Source organism: Microcebus murinus, chromosome 23, assembly GCF_040939455.1.
Source record: "Microcebus murinus isolate Inina chromosome 23, M.murinus_Inina_mat1.0, whole genome shotgun sequence".
NCBI lineage: Eukaryota > Metazoa > Chordata > Mammalia > Primates > Cheirogaleidae > Microcebus > Microcebus murinus.
Genome location: NC_134126.1, coordinates 29,445,944 through 29,462,413, shown reverse-complemented (window position 1 = coordinate 29,462,413; position 16,470 = coordinate 29,445,944). Strand labels below are relative to the sequence as shown.

The window sequence follows — 16,470 nt, the reverse complement described above, 5'->3', positions numbered from 1 at the left end:
GGGAAGGTGATTCTAAATTACCTTTAGTATTTACTGTTCCTTCGGGGCTTGGTTTAAGTTTCTTGTTCATTGTCTCTCTGTCAACCTGATTATTAACACCCACAGTTTACTCTGTACAGTGCTGGGAATGTCATGACTCGTTTCTGTCCGGGGAGATCTTTTTGGATTGCAGGCCAAAGTCCCAGACAGCGTCACGCTGACAAGCCCCTGCGGGTGTCCCTCACTTCTCCGTCTCCGGACTCCAAGCTGCGGTCTCATGAGCCCAGCCACCTATGGAGTGTTCCCCGGCGGGTAGCCAGTCTCCACCTGAAACTCAGCGTGTCGAAAATCAAATTAAAACTGACCACCCACTGGCTGTCGATATTATGGTGCAGTCACGCACCACATAATAACAGTTCAGTCCGAGATGGACTGCGGATGCGACCCATGAGATTATAATGCCGTGTTTTCGCTACAGCTTTTCCATGTTTGGAGATGTTTAGATGCACAAATACTTACCACTGTGTTCCAATTGCCTACAGTACTCGGTACAGTGACGCGCTGTACAGCTTTGCAGCCTAGGAGCTATGCAACCTAGGTGCGTAGCAGGCTACACCATCTAGGTCTGGGCAAGTGCACTCTGTGATGTTCACACGACGATGCAATCGCCTAACAATGCACTTCTCCCAGCATATCCCCACAGTCGGGCAATGCATGACTGTGTTGATATGGAACTGTCCAAGAGAGAGTCAGTGAAGATGGCATTCACTTAGCATGCTACCATTTGGGATAAGAAATACTTTATAACTGCCCATACGATTATATCTGCCTAGAGCACGAGTCAGCAAACTTTTTACGTAAAGGGTCAGACAGTAGGTATCTTCAGCTTTGTGGGCCATGCAGCAGTCTCCACTCCACGGTGCCACTGTAGTACAAAAGCGGCCACAGCCGACAAACAAACAAATAGGAAGACAAGGATGAGCATAAATGAACGAGAGTGCCTATGTTTTAATCAAACTCTACTTGTGGACATTAAAATGTGAATCTCGTATATAATTTTCATGTGGCACAAAACACTATTGTTCTTTTGATATTATTTCAACCATTTAAATTATAAACACCATTCTTGGCTTGAGGGGGACACAAAATCAGGCGGTGGGCCAAATTTTGGGTCTTAGTTGGCCAACCCCTGGTTTAGAGCATCTCAGGAAGGACACGGCAGACACTGGTAACAATGCTCGCCTCCAAGGAGGGGCCTGGGGGTAGATCAGAGGCGAGGCAGGAGGGAGACCTTCAGTGAATACTTTTCTGTCCCATCTGAATTCTGCGCACGCATGGCAGAAGCTATTATCAGTGGACTCCCCATCCAAGTTCACCTGCTCCTGTCAATGCCAATGCTAACTCCCCCAGTCAAACAGGCTTAGAGCCGCCAGGTCAACTCTGACGCTCGCTCATCCCAGTATCTCACACCAACAGCTATCCACTGGCCCAGGCCACCAAAGTGCCACAGCCCACCGGCCATCTAGTACCCTCCCCTGCACTCCTGTCATTGTCTTTGCCACTTAGCTGTCATTTATTAATACACACAGCCTGGTACCCTCAGCTGACTTTTTAACTTGTGTGAAGCTGATTTTCCAAAAGGCAGACTGAAGCTTTCAAAGGACTGAACTAGTTATTGCAATGCCTTGCCTTCCCCCTCAGCCCCACACCAGCGCCTTGTACCTGGTAGCAACGCAACAAATAATCGTTTGGCTGCAAATGGTCGCCCATCCTGCTAGAGATGATCAGGAAAAGAGGGCAAAGCCCCACCTACAATAGAAGCTGGTTCTGAGACATACAGCAGCAGGGCAAGGGTGCTCAGAAGTTCAAAGACTTTGGAAAAGACTCTAGTTAAACGACATTCAGGGAAACAAAATACGTCCGAGTTGAGACTGGATCCAAATAAAAGGGGGCTCTACTTTGGAGAAGGAAGTCAGGAAAAAGGCCCTGGGGGGATTTCCCCCTAATCCAATCTCTGGTGGAATTGGGAATCTGGCCAACAGGCCTGGGAAACCCCTCATCCTCGGCTGGGGGATTTTGGTGATCCAGGAATAAGACCCCCCCACATTTGGGAGGGGTGTCAGCATCAAGCAGTCTGCTCGCCCACCCACTGCAGGAAAAGGCCTCTGCAGCAGCTATGAAAAACAATCATCTACGTGCCGCTTGAACTCCCGCAGGGACGGCACGCTCACTACTTTGCACGGGAACCTGCCCGGTGCAGGTCGGGAGAGTGCATTGGAAAGCTGTTCTGCCCCACCCATTGTCTCTAGTTCTGGAACTGAGCAGACTAGGGCTTCCTGAGTGCATAACAAAAAACTAATGATAACTGCCAAATACAATAGAGTTTTCACATATTTCTTCCTTCTAAGATGTTCAAAGGGTTTTTAAACACACGAAATCATCAACTCTTGGAAATGAAAATAACTTTGCTCAAACACGTTTATTGAATGAAACTGAACAGAGTTCCTTTTCCTGCTTCCCAATACGAAAGCACTCAGGTTACGCTGTAAAGGGAATCGTGTTATTTCTTTATGGGAGGAAACTTCACAATCACCCATGGCCACGTGGACCCTAGAATCCATAAACTCATAAAGTGCATCCTAAGATCTAAACTGAATCCCTCATGCCAAAGCACTCCCCCTGGCCTCAGCCCATTCCCTATGCTCACTGCTCACAATAGGCATTACGTTGGTGCTATATGACAAAATTCTCTCACCTAACACTGAGCCAGTGCTGGACAGGTGCTTTATACATACTGCCTCACTTAATTGTCACAGGAACAACGTGAGGTAGGGGGTAGCATTCCCATTCTACAGCACAAGGAGCTCATGGATAGAAGAGTTAGCTAACTTGCCCACAGTCGCACAACTGGTCAGTAGCAAAGCCACAGTTCAAAGTCGGGTCTGCTCAGCTTCAAAACTCACAGCCCTTTCCCTACAGTCTGAAGCTTCTATGACAGTCGGTGATCTCTGCCAACTGCACCCTGTCCCTGAAATGTGCAGAAACGATTATTTGCACCATTCCTACCAGCAGCATGGAAGATGTACACAGCATGCAGCAACCCTACGGTCCTCCGCCAGATTCCACGCTCTTGAGGCATCCTCTCCTCCTGGGGTGGAGAGAACATGACCAAAGACCATCCAAAGCCAGGACGCCGGCGAGGGGACACCCGAGGGGCACAGTGGCATCTCCCTGGCGCACACATGGCGCACAGCCCTGTGCTCCCCCGCAGCCTGCTCCTGCGAGGCCCGGCCCCAGGCCTCACAACGGGGCTACGGCGTTCAGGCGCCCATGAAGCATGGCATTGTTTGGGCAGCACAAACACAACATTTACCTGGGCCCTGGCACCTTTTCTCTGCAGCCCTGCTTTTGGTAAATATTTGGTTGGCTCACTCAGGAGAGGCCTCTTTGCCCAAGTCCCTGGTTCTAGAAAGATGGAGCAGAGAACGCTGGGGGTAGGAACAGAAGAAGCACAAATACTAAAAACACAGCCACACCCCCAGTCAACAGTTGGCAGAAAATTGCCAACACAGGTGTGCTTCTCGTGGCCTCTGTGAGAAGCTCTGAACATTTGTATCAAAGCCCCTAGCCCATTTTCAAAGCTCAGGTTCAAATCCTGGTACAGTTCCTGTCTGTCTGTCTGTAGCTCACAATCTCAGTGACGCACCGTCTACACAGTCATCAGAGCTCCCCACCTGCCTCTCTTTCTAACCTAACGCGCAGGGTGCTGGAGAACGCCCAGCTGCCCTCCACCCCAGAACACCTACTGTGTCTCCCCGAAAATAAGACAGGGTCTTACATTTATATTTCCTCAAGAAGACATCCGAGGGCTTATTTTCAGGGGGTGTGTTATTTTCCCCTGAAAGCCTCAGCTTGCAGCACGCACAGGATGGCCGGGACCCGACAGGGGGAGCCGACCTTGTTGGCGGGGCTGCCCGCACCTTTCCGGTCACCTCTGGGGTAGTGGCTATCACAATGGGGCAGATGAGAAGGGCTGCTCGTCTTCTATACCGCTCCATGACGAAAAGCATGGGTTGTGCAGATGCGCTGCATAGCCACGCCCGTCACTAGGTCTTATTTTCGGGGTGGGGCTTCTATTGGGCAAATGCTTAGAAATTCTGCTAGGGCTTATTTTATGGGTAGGTCTTATTTTGGGGGAAACACGGTACCTCCAGAAACATGCATGTTCCTGGGCTCGTCCGGTCTCAGTGACCCCCCCTGAACACAGGGGATGACCTCTCCAATGCTCAAGAATGCAAACCGCAGCCCAGAGTTGAGAGCTCACACAGGACGTTAGCACCGGAGCCAGACACAACCCTGAGCCTACTGCTCCTCTTCTCGGTCCCCGCAGAGCACATGCCCACTCTCTGACTGTCTCTGTCCCACACTGGCCCAAGGAGATCACATGGTGCCCCACTGCCCCCATTCTCAGGTGGCTGTCCTTGAGACCTTCACCTGGCACTCTGAAGCCACCCACCCTTTTATCTGCCATCTCCCTGGGAGGCGAGGTCATTAGCAGAGAGCACCATGTAGGTGTCTAATTAAGCAATCAGCAGCAAATGCAGAAACCTGTCCGAGTCACCCCACAGCATCCACCCCGGATCTTCTTACAGGCAACTCCCTCCCCCAAGCTTCCCGGAGAGGTCCCTATTGTTTGCCTGGAACACAGAAAAGTGTCTGATTCTGCCCTCCTACTTATCTGCTGGCACGGACTCCCCAGCCTCTGCACAGCCCAGGGGATGCTGTTTCCATACGACACGGCGTGGACGGCGCCCTCGGAACCGTGGGATCCAGCAGCCCCGGGGCGTGGAAAAGTGGGGGTCCCCAGATGGGAGAGACAGGGTCTTCTGGGAGGATGTCCTCTTACCTGGCCACGTTAGGTGTCCCAGAGCCACAGCCTGCTGTCCTGGCATGTTGGGGTCAGGACACAGGAAGCGAGGTGCCCTCGAGCAGACTGGTAAGAAGACGGCAGAGGTGGAGGTGGCAGCTTGAGCCAGCGGCTCAGCCCCACTCCCCTCACCTGCGACTCCCAGTCCTCTTGTCTGCACTGTAGCTCACCTGTTCCTGTTTCACCCTTTAAATGGAATGTTCCACTTGCCCCGGGAGCCCGGGGAGGGAGACATGCCCTGTTGAGGAAAAGCTTTCTTTTTTCAGAAGCTGAGGTCTCTGGAATTCCATCCAGCACTCCTGCAGGTGACAGTGGCGGGAATGGGCCAAGCGTGAACCCAGAGGAGGACCTTGGAAGGACAAGACTGACTTCAGCTGGTCAACACTCCCCCTGGCCTGGGGACAGCCTAACCCCAGGAGACTGGAGGGGGACAGACACCTGCTGCCTCTGTGGCTCCTGGCAGATCCCACTCTCAGGTGTCAGGTGGGCGCCCCAGCCACCTGTCTGGGCTAAGACATAGCGAAACCCCTTAACCTCCTCTGCGCCTTCCCTGAGCCACAGCTTGTCTTTCTTCTTCTAGGCCCTTGTCTCCCTGGCTCAGAGGCCTTTACCCCCCTCACCTCTCACCTTGGCAATGGAGCCGGGGAGGCAGGGATGCCGGTACTGAGCCCACGAGCTTTGCAAAGGGACAGCTCCTATGCCAGTATCAGGGGTGGGGGTGGGGAGCAACGCCTCAGGGACAAATCCAGGGCTTCTAATTCCACGGGGGGTCAAATGACCCCAAACCGACACCCCGACAGGTATCAGTACAGCCCTCAGTGCCCTCACGTGCCCCGGGGCTCTGCCAGCTTGGCCTGGGACCCTGGCACACACTCCTGTCCTGCTCCACCAAGATCTGTGGGTTCTCTGTGGCAGAAATGGGAGAATGACAGCCCTGTGCAGCTGTTTTCCAACTCCTATGAGACAAATTGGACTCTGACTACAGCAGGAAAGATTTAGGTTAGATACCAAGAAGCACTTGAAGTGGGTGATAAGAGGAAGTGTAGGACTCTACCCCTTGGGCTTTCAAAATAAAGTCAATTTCCCCTCTACAGGCTCTGGCTTAATGCCTGTTTTCGTCATGTGCCTCTCCAGCTCAGAAATCCTCAGTGGCCGGGCGCGGTGGCTCACGCCTGTAATCCTAGCACTCTGGGAGGCCCAGGCGGGAAAATCGCTCACGGTCAGGAGCTCAAAACCAGCCTAAGCAAGAGTGAGACCCCGTCTCTACTATAAATAGAAAGAAATTAATTGGCCAACTAATATATATATAGAAAAAAATCAGTCGGGCCTGGTGGCGCATGCCTGTAGTCCCAGCTACTCGGGAGGCTGAGGCAGGATTGCTTGAGCCCAGGAGTTTGAGGTTGCTGTGAGCTAGGCTGACGCCACGGCACTCACTCTAGCCTGGGCAACAAAGCGAGACTCTGTCTCAGAAAAAAAAAACAGATTGCCCGACTCCACCTCAGACCCCTGTGAGACCCAAATCTTCTGGGCGGAGGCAGGCAGACACGGCTTTGAGCCTGAGCTCAAATGCCACCTCTCCCAGAAAGCCCCCGTTAAACACCCAGCCCACAGAGGCGCCCTCCCCTGCGAGGTCATGGGCACGCACTGGTCGTTCATCCCACAGAAACGTCCGGAGCGTCCCCAGTGCCAGAGACTGAGATAGGATGTGGTCCCTGCCCGCAAGGAACCCCTAATCTAGAGACAGGACACAGGTAAAAAAGCAACAGAGGGAGGGGGGCGGGTATATACATACATAATGAGTGAGATGTGCACCATCTAGGGGATGGTCATGATGGAGACTCAGACTTTTGGGGGGAGGGGGGGAAATGGGCATTTATTGAAACCTTAAAATCTGTACCCCCATAATATGCTGAAATAAAAAAAAAAAAAAAAGCAACAGAGCCACCCTCCCCTCAGAGGCAGCTCAAGACGAGGGTGGCGTGAACGGGGGGTTGGGAGGGGCTTGGGGGAGGCCACAGCCCAGAGACAGCGGCATTGAGGGGAGGAGGCTGGGCACTCCAGAGAGTCACAATAAAGAGGTAGGAGAATATCGGGGTCCCTTGACTAGGTCAAGGGTCATGTTGGGAAGTAATAATAGGAGCCAACATCTACTGTGTGTTTACTATGCACACTGTCGGGAATGCTTTATGTTTACGGTCCCCGTTTATCCCTCGTAACTGAACCAAGCTCAGAGGGTGTCTGGGGGCCAGACTGTGGAGTCCCACAATGCACGAAATGCAAGGCACCAAGTGGCCCCTGCTCGATAAATATTTTCTCATTGATCAATGGATAAGATGATCTTTGAAGGCTCGCTCCCCAGGGGAGGAAGCTAGAATCCTTCAGGAGCAACTAAAGCTCTGAAAAATATTTTTCTGACTTTTTAAACTATTAAAAGAAACACCCAGGACTAACGAGGAGAGGAGGGGCCCTGGCCGGGCAGGAGCGTGGCTTTCCTGGCACAGGATGTGGAGGGTGGGTGTCGGAGCACTCCCCGTCCCCACGAGACACCCAAGCTGGGCTTAGGGAGACAGCTGCGTGTGAGAGACGGGGCCCGGCAGAGACGCTGTCATGGGCCAGGCCCGTGGTGCCCAACCTCCTCCCCTCCCCCCCCGCAGCCTTAGCCGGTGCCGGGCGAGGCCTGCGCGGCGGGGCTTCCCAGCACGACCCAGAGCTGGCAGAGCCTCCGGGGCTGGCCTTGTCCCTCCTCCCCACCCCAGAAGGTGCAGGGACTTAGCTAGCTCCTTCCAGAGGGAAGGAGGGCCTTCCAAAAGGTCACAGTGTCCCTTGATATCTATCTTTTTTTTTTTTTTGAGACAGAGTCTCACTCTGTTGCCCAGGCTAGAGTGAGTGCCGTGGCATCAGCCTAGCTCACAGCAACCTCCAACTCCTGGGCTCAAGCAATCCTCCTGCCTCAGCCTCCCGAGTAGCTGGGACTACAGGCATGTGCCACCATGCCCGGCTAATTTTTTCTATATTTTTAGTTGGCCAATTAATTTCTTTCTATTTATAGTAGAGACGGGGTCTCACTCTTGCTCAGGCTGGTTTCGAACTCCTGACCTTGAGTGATCCACCCGCCTCGGCCTCCCAGAGTGCCAGGATTACAGGCGTGAGCCACCATGCCTGGCCTCTCCATCTCTTTCTTGTCTAGCCGCCCAGTCCCTGGCTTAACCTTTCTCTGGCTGACTGGAACTTAAACCCATTCCCCGCTGGGGGAGTCAACGGAAATACCAGACTTCCTGGGACGGGAGTGACGCCAGGAGGCCATGGGGCGATGGGAGCGGCTACTCGCTCCCCACTCCTTTGGCCTGTGCGTTGTCGGGCTATCCCAGGGTGGGGATCGCCCTGCTGTACTTCAATGGGGCAGAAGGACAGGGGAGCCAAACGATGACCTCAGACAGGGAAAGTGGCCTCTTTATAACCACTTCCTCAAACACCTGCACGGCGAGGACAGAATCACGTGATCTACCGCACCACCCGCAGCCCAAAGAACCGGAACTGGGAGCAGGAGACGCGCATGCTGGTCTCCTCCTGCCTTGGCCAAAGCATCGGCCACTTCTGGGCCTCTCTTCCTTTGCCTGGAGAGCGGAACGGAGCCTGTGCTCACCGGTTTCAGCTCTTCTGAGCATAAAATAACTGGCTAAGGCCGGGCGCGGTGGCTCACACCTGCAATCCTAGCACTCTGGGAGGCCGAGGCGGGAGGATCACTCAAGGTCAGGAGTTCGAGACTGGCCTAAGCAAGAGCGAGACCCTGTCTCTACTAAAAACAGAAAGAAATTAATTGGCCAATTAAAAATATATAGAAAAAATTAGCCAGGCATGGTGGTGCACGCCTGTAGTCCCAGCTACTCGGGAGGCTGAGGCAGGAGGATGGCTTAAGCCCAGGAGTTTGAGGTTGCTGTGAGCTAGGCTGACGCCACGGCACTCTAGCCTGGGCAACACAATGAGACTCTGTCTCAAAAAAAAAGCCCCTCTGTGCAAGCTGCTCAGGGAGGACAGGGAAGGTTTCTGCTGGGCGGCAAAACGGGAGGTCAGGCGGTCCCCATCTCGGAGTTCCTAGTGGCCCCTGGCTCTCCCCGCCTGCCCTGGTGTCCCTCCCTTCCTGGTGTGGGCACACACGCCGCCCCGGCAGGAGGCGCTCGGTCCATCTCTGGACGAGGCCGTGCGCTATGTCACTATGTCATGGAGCCCGGCGGGAACGTCCGATGGGAAGAGAAGACGGGAAAGGGAAGACAGTACCGACGCAATTCTAGACTGACTCTCCGCTCCCCCGGAGGCACCCACAGGCCCTTATCTTGCTGCAGAGAATTTCACAATCCCGGGAGCCAGAGATGGAGCAGCCTGTCAGCTTCAGGGACCGTGTGCTCCGAAATCCTGGTGTCCTTGTTTGCTATCCCCTCATGTGAGAGCCAGCAGTCTGCTCAGCCTGGCAAAACCCACGACTTTTGTACCCTTTCGTTCCGTGGTAAGCCTCAAACACGTATAAATATTTTATATACGTATAGAAATATTTTTAACAGATGGGGAGGCTGGGCACGGTGGCTCACGCCTGTAATCCTAGCACTCTGGGAGGCCGAGGCAGGCGGATTGCTCAAGGTCAGGAGTTCGAAACCAGCCTGAGCGAGACCCCGTCTCTACTATAAATAGAAAGAAATTAATTGGCCAACTAATATATATAGAAAAAAATTAGCCGGGCATGGTGGTGCATGCCTGTAGTCCTAGCTACTTGGAAGACTGAGGTAGTAGGATTGCTTGAGCCCAGGAGTTGGAGGTTGCTGTGAGCTAGGCTGACGCCACGGCACTCACTCTAGGCTGGGCAACAGAGCGAGACTCTGTCTCAAAAATAAATAAATAAATAAATAAATAAATAAATAAACAAATAAATAAACAGATGGGGAAACTGAGATCAACAGAAGTTAAATTACTTGCTCATTGTCACCAACTGTGTGACTACAAGTGAGGGCAGGTCCCACGAAGGCCAGGTTCCCTCTGGAGCTGGTAGCACCTTTATTCCCCGAAGCATGCCCCATTCTCAACCCAACAGAAGCGGTCCCTCCCTCCTGGGCACCTTCCCCGACACAGGTATCATATTTCTGAGTCCAGCTCATCATCCTGGATCGCAATTACTCATTTCTCTCTGTCTCCCCCGTAGTGCTGAGTTCCTGGAGGGCAGAGGCCATGTCTTACTCCTGCCTGCATTCCCGGCACCTGGCATATAAACGTTTCTCAATAAATGTTTGGAGAAGAAAGGGCAGGAAGAAGGGAGGGAGAAGAAGGGATGGGGAGACAGGGATAAAGAGGGGAGGAGGGAGGAGGCGAGCAGGGGCGAGGAGCTAATGGCCATCTCAAGCCGACGCAAGTGGACCTTGGCCCCCAGCCCTCTGCTGGTCCGACTCTAACTAGTGAGTGGAAACGGGCTGCCCTCCCGGAGCCCGTCCCGGACACAGACAGAGAGCACTGGGGACAGAGAGACCCTTCAGCCCCCCAAGCGCCAGGCTGCCCACCAGGCCCCAGACACTGCTGCCCACCCTCCTCACTGTCCTTCCCCACCTCCAGAGAGTGCACAGAGAACAGCCGCCTCTTGCCCTCAGGGTGCTCCTGCTCCCCGGCCCCTCATACCTTGGCAGTCCCTCTGTGACGTGGCGGCGTGGTCCTGTCTCAGGGGATGGAGGGGATTTGGGGGAATGGCAGCCTACAACATGAGCTGGGGAGACCCCTCCACTCGACCCCAACCCCAGAGCTAGGAATAGGCTTTGGGGGGGTCCTTCTCGGGTAAGGAGCCACGGGCCTCCGTGTGGGTTCACCCCAACACAGCCCTGCTCCCCAGGAGGCTGTGAGGCGGGAGGGAGGAGTGGCTCCACAGGCAGGGGCTCCCCGGCAGGCCTGGTGCCTGCGTGACTCAGGGAAACAACTAGAACAGTGACCTAACAGCCTGGCTTCTCCCTGGAATTTCCCTGGGGCGAGGAGACAGGGAGGCTTTCTGGGTAGCCCTGAACCCCTGTGAAGCCCGACCACACCTCCTCCTTTTCTGGAAAGTACCAGGTCCCCTGCCTCTGCCCACAGGGCCCACTGCTCACGACTCAGCCACCCGCTCCACACGTGTTGGTGGGGACCTGGCGTCGGCCAGGCATGCAGGGCTGGAGCCGGGTCTCTCCCGTGTGTGCTGGTAGCACAGGGGCAGGGCCGGAGGGGGCTCTTGGTCTTCACCAGAGATCCCAGAGTAAGGCCATTACCCTCTGCCAGTCCTACCTGGTCTCTTTTGAAAAACAAGTCCTGGAGCCAAATCTGGTGCGTGCCAGGCAGCCAGGCACCTGGAAACGAAGCAGGAAGCTATTCCAGGGATCTTGTGGCTTTTCCTTTGTGCCAAAGAATGGGGGCTGGGGGGGGTAGTGGTGCAGGGGGCGGTCAGTCCAGGCTCAATCACACCCGGCTCTTTAAATGGACAAGGCTGTCGTGTCGAGACAGAAAGTCGGCTGGTGTTAGCAGGAGGCCACTGCTGCTCACAAGGAGTAGAAGGAGTCCAGCAACATCAGCAGGACAGCCCACTACATAAAGCACCACTTAGGGGAAGCCAAAGGCATGGAGCTCTCATTCCGATCCTACAGCTAATGTGCTGTGTGCCCTCAGGCAGCCCTTAAGCCTCTCTGACCCCCAGGTAACTCATCTGCACATGCCATAAGGATGGGGGCCAGGAAAGGAGAGAAAGCAAACTGTGCCCCTTTAAGGGATTAAGTGCAATCCCCTGAGTGGGACTGGCAAGGCCCTTCCCAAGCTGGCCCACCTTCCAGCCTCTTACCCCCAGAGCCCCTGGAAGTGCTCTGTGCTCCAGCCTCTGACCCTGCTGGTCTAGTTCCAGGCCCCATGCCGCCTTACGCATCCTGGCCTCAGTGTGTGCTGCTCCTTCCACCTGGACTGCACCCCCCCATACTTTAAGGTCCAGCCTAAACCTGCCCCTGCAGCCACTCCTGACTTCCACCCCGTCTTCCTTCCTCTCTGTTTGCAAAGCACGCTGTGCATCCAACTTTATTTTCCTTAATTCCTTGTTTATAAGTCTGTCTCCCCTGCTAGACTGTGAGCTTTAAAGGACAAGGACCATGTCAAATTCATCTTTCATCCAACAAACTTTCAATACGTGTCTGCCAGGACACAAAGGAGAAAGAGGCAGGCTCATAGTCCGGGGGCCCCAGAGTTAGGGCAGCGCGGGCACGGAGTAGGCCCAGCCTGCTGCAGAGTCGGGGAGCAGGCCCCAGGGCTCCCCTGGAGCTCTGCAGGGTATGTTCTGCCTCCTCTCCTTTAGTGAAGACTAAAGAATATTGGGAAGAGGAAACTAAAAACATAAACCACCACCACGTACTGAGTACTTTACCATGTGCTGTGTGGGCACTGTTCTCAGTACTTTGGTTAATCTTCAAATTAACTCTCTGGCAAAACTCTTTGTTACTCTGACTACTTCGTAGATGAGAAAAGTGGTGCCCAGAGAGGTTAGGAAACCTGCTCAGAGTCACACAGCAGGCGGCAGAGCTTGCATAGGACCTCAGGTCCGTCTAACCACCCCCTACCCTTAGTCCCATGCTGCTCAATTTAAAGACACTAGCAATGAGCGCCTATGTGTGCCCAAACTTCTTGTTTAAGAGGAGGAAATAAAGATCTGTTAACCTCCAGGTTCTAAACTACATGACTTTATCCCTAGCTGCCCAGGCATCCTTCCAGAAATTCTCTATGCCCTTCCTTTCCCATTGCAACAGGTGTTCCAGGCCAGCTCCCCACCCTGCCTCACAAAGCCAGCTTCAAAGTGCCATCAGAGCATGGTAGCAGCTGGCTGCTTAGCAGGTGGTCCCAGACCCCTGGAGCTTCAACCACTGTCACTAGAATCCAGAGCTCGCAGCCACTGGGATTCTCCCCTGAATGGGGAGAGGGAGATGATGGGCCTCTGTGGTCCGCTCCCCACCAACCACAGTCACACTCCTCAAACATGTTCCTCTACATTCCCCGGCCAAGCATTCTTCTCTCTCAAAACCCAATTGTGGCTACTGGCCATATAAACTCCTGTCCTGGCCGGGTGCGGTGGCTCACGCCTGTAATCCCAGCACTCTGGGAGGCCGAGGCGGGCAGATTGCTTGAGGTCAGGAGTTCGAAACCAGCCTGAGCAAGAGCGAGACCCCATCTCTACTATAAATAGAAAGAAATTAATTGGCCAACTAATATATAGAGAAAATATTAGCCGAGCATGGTGGCACATGCCTGTAGTCCCAGCTACTCGGGAGGCTGAGGCAGGAGGACTGCTTGAGCCCAGGAGTCTGAGGTTGCTGTGAGCTAGGCTGACGCCATGGCACTCACTCTAGCCTGGGCAACAGAGTGAGACTCTGTCTCAAAAATAATAAAAATAAAAAATAAAAACTCCTATTCTTTTTTTTCCTTTCTTCTGAGACGCTCCCCGCAACCAAACTGCCTATCCTTTTATTCTTTCTTCTGGGACACCCCCCACAACCTAGCTAACTGGCTCTAGGCATTTTGCATATGCCCTTCCTGTCTTCTTTCCACACTAAATGCAGATCATCTCTTCCAGGAAGTCCTCCATGATAGACCATGCCCAAACCTGACCTTGCCTTTGCTTTGCATTGCCTTGGAACTTAATGAGTTCCCTGCATTTACATTGGTTGGAGCCATTTATATTACATTCATTCACTTGACAAATATTTACGAAGGTTCTACACCCATGTGCGAGGCATTTATTGTGTGTCTACTATGTGCCAAGCACTGTGCTAGGCACACTGGACACTCAGTGCCCCCCAGGAGCATGCACTCACGTTAATTACCTTCAGACCCTTTCCTGGGGGAGGCCAGCCCCTGCACTTAGACAGGCATTCTCCCAGGACTGCCTCCTCTTTGTCCCATCCTGGCACCCGACATTTACGTAGGACTTTTACTTCTGCACCCTTATCTCACTTTGTCCGCAAAGCACCCCTAAAAGGCAGGATGAACACAGGTTACTATTTCGCTTGAAGGATTGGGACGTTAAGGCCCAGAAAGATGAAGCGACCTGTCCGAGGGCCCCAGCTGGTTACCAGCCCGGTCATCGCTAGAATTCAGGTCCCCTGACTCCCAAGGCAAGTGGTCTTGCCCCACACCATGCAGACTTGGATCACTGAGAGCTAGATGGGACCACAGTGCTGACCCACTTCTCAACTCCTGTCGCAGCCAAATGGACATTCAGGAAGAGAAGAAAGCTGACATGAGAACAGAGGGCATTATAAAATGCTTGTGTAACTGGACAGCCTCAACAAGGTTGCCCTTGTATTCCCGGCACATAACAGGCACTCAGCACACATTTGTCAAATGAACGGACAGCTTACTAAAGAAGCGAATGGCAGAGGGCATTAGCCACCGAGTAATAATAGTTACTTATTGAGCGCATCTTACATAAAGCATAATTCTAAATGCAACTCATTTGGTCTTCGCAACCACCTTGAGATGGCTATTGCTATGACCGCCCTCTTAAGATGAGGAAACTGAGGCAAAATAAGGTTAAGTATCCTGCTGGAAGACAAAGTGGCAGGACTTGGACGGAAGCCGGGAAGAGGGACGGCAGAGCCGTGTGCTCTTGACCAAGTTAGCCCAGCACAGCCCGTCTGCCCGGGCCATCCACGGTGTCACTCGATCCTACTTATAACACGCACACCGAATGGCTGTTCCGACGAGTGCTGAGTGAGGACTGCCGTCGCGCTCCTGCCCTGGGCCCCGAGCTTCTGCCCGAGTCACCCCCAGCTGCGGGGAGGGGCGACAAGAACCCAGCCAGTGGGGAAGCGCTTCCGCTGGACAGGGACTTCAGGGTCCTCTCCAGGGTCCACACCCCAGAGTCCTGAGCTGCCCACGGGCCTGTCCCACAAAGGCCAGTTCTTCTCTCTGACTTTGACTGCAAGGCAGGCCTGGCAAGGATTTTGAAGGGCAGAAGATGGAAAGAAATTTTTAGTATCTCCAGGGCTGAAGTAGAGGGGTAGAATAGGATTTTGTCACCAGGGACAAAGACATGCTGAAAAGATTTATAAATAGGATGGAGAAAGGGGCCTCAGTGAATAACCCCTTTATGGGGCAGGATGAAAAGAGCAGGGCGGGGCGATGGGAAACCCCAGCTCCAGCTACTTTTTGGTCCCCATCAGAGAGGCAGCTGATGCTAAGACAGAAAAGTCTCAACATCAATGAGACCGGGAAAGGGACCAAATAAAGAGGACTTAGAGCAATATCCTCTGAGCTTGAGCTTCTCTGACAAAATCTTAACTGAGAGGAGTAAGATTCAGAAGAAATGACTTGGGATAGAGAGACTATCCCAGAAATCATAAAAGCTGAAAGTTTTGTTCCTCAAGGTGCTGAACTGGAAGTCGATCATGATCCTAGTGTTTCTATCTGACCCGAGGCCAACAGCTCACTAAGCCTCCAGTCTCTCCACGTAATGAAAGGGTACTGCGTCACCTATACGTGTCTTCATCCTTTAGCCTGGAGACCGGAGACCAGATGATGCCTGGGTTGATGAGAAGAGAGGAGACGCACAAATACAATATTTGATCAGAGCTTTCAGCGAGGGATAGGCCGAAGCCACCTCCACACTTTGTCTCAGTTACCCCAATTGCAGGCAGAGACATGCAATTGCTTTGGTTGTCTTAGAGCTCCCGAGAGATAGGAAAGCCTTGCCTCGTGTACTGTGTACCCAGTTGTCTATGAGTTCCCATCTCTAGGGTCTGCCCATAAAAGCAGAATGGTGGGAAGAAACGTTCCCTGCGATTGAAGCAACACAGAGAGATTCGAACTGGGTTTAGAGAGCTGGCAGAGGGAGAATCCCCAGGGATAGGGTGGCCAACTGTCCCAGTTTGCCCAGGACTTGGGTTCCCAGAATGTGGGGCTTTCAGTGCTAAAACCAAGAAAGTCCTGGGCACCCTGGGACAAATTGGCCACCCTACCAAAGGACCCACACATATGTAAGCCTCCGGTTTGACGAAGAACCAATATGCACCGCGTGAAATCTTCACACTCAGAAACACTGAGTCCCAGGGTCGGGAGGCCAAGTGCCCAGCTGCCCGGCCTGGTGAGCCCTCGGCACGCACGTTACTGTGGGCTAGCTCTTGCCTCGCTGTGCTCTGGTTCCTCCAGAAGATCTGGATGGGTCTGCCTTCCCATGTGTGGAACAAAATACTGTTAGAAACTACTCAAGGTGCTTGGAACTCTGAGCCCTGAGAAAGTTCCTTACTGGTGGTTTCTTGGAGAAGCCTGTGAGCAAACCCAGAAGGAGGCCACAGAGCCGGACTGCTCTGGCTGTGCCTGAGGTCGCTTAGTCCTACAGGGATCTCAGTGGTCCAAGTGAACAAGGGGTTGAAGGACAGGCGTGGGGAGAAGCGATGGCGCCATTTCCAGGCTGCCGATGCCCAGCACAGCTGAGCTGGCATTGGCATACAGGCTGGACTGAGCACAAAAGGGGCAGAGTCCCCCTGTCCACCGTGAGCCCTGGTCCCCACCGGCCCAGCCCCTCCCTAACGACT

At 53.5% G+C, this 16,470-nt stretch overlaps 1 protein-coding gene across 12 annotated transcripts in view; it reads right to left on the bottom strand.

Moving 5' to 3' along the window:
- PLEKHA6 (pleckstrin homology domain containing A6) overlaps positions 1-16,470 on the bottom strand; it is a 138,619-nt gene that overhangs the window by 74,333 nt on the left and 47,816 nt on the right. The gene's annotated exons all lie outside the window — the stretch shown is intronic.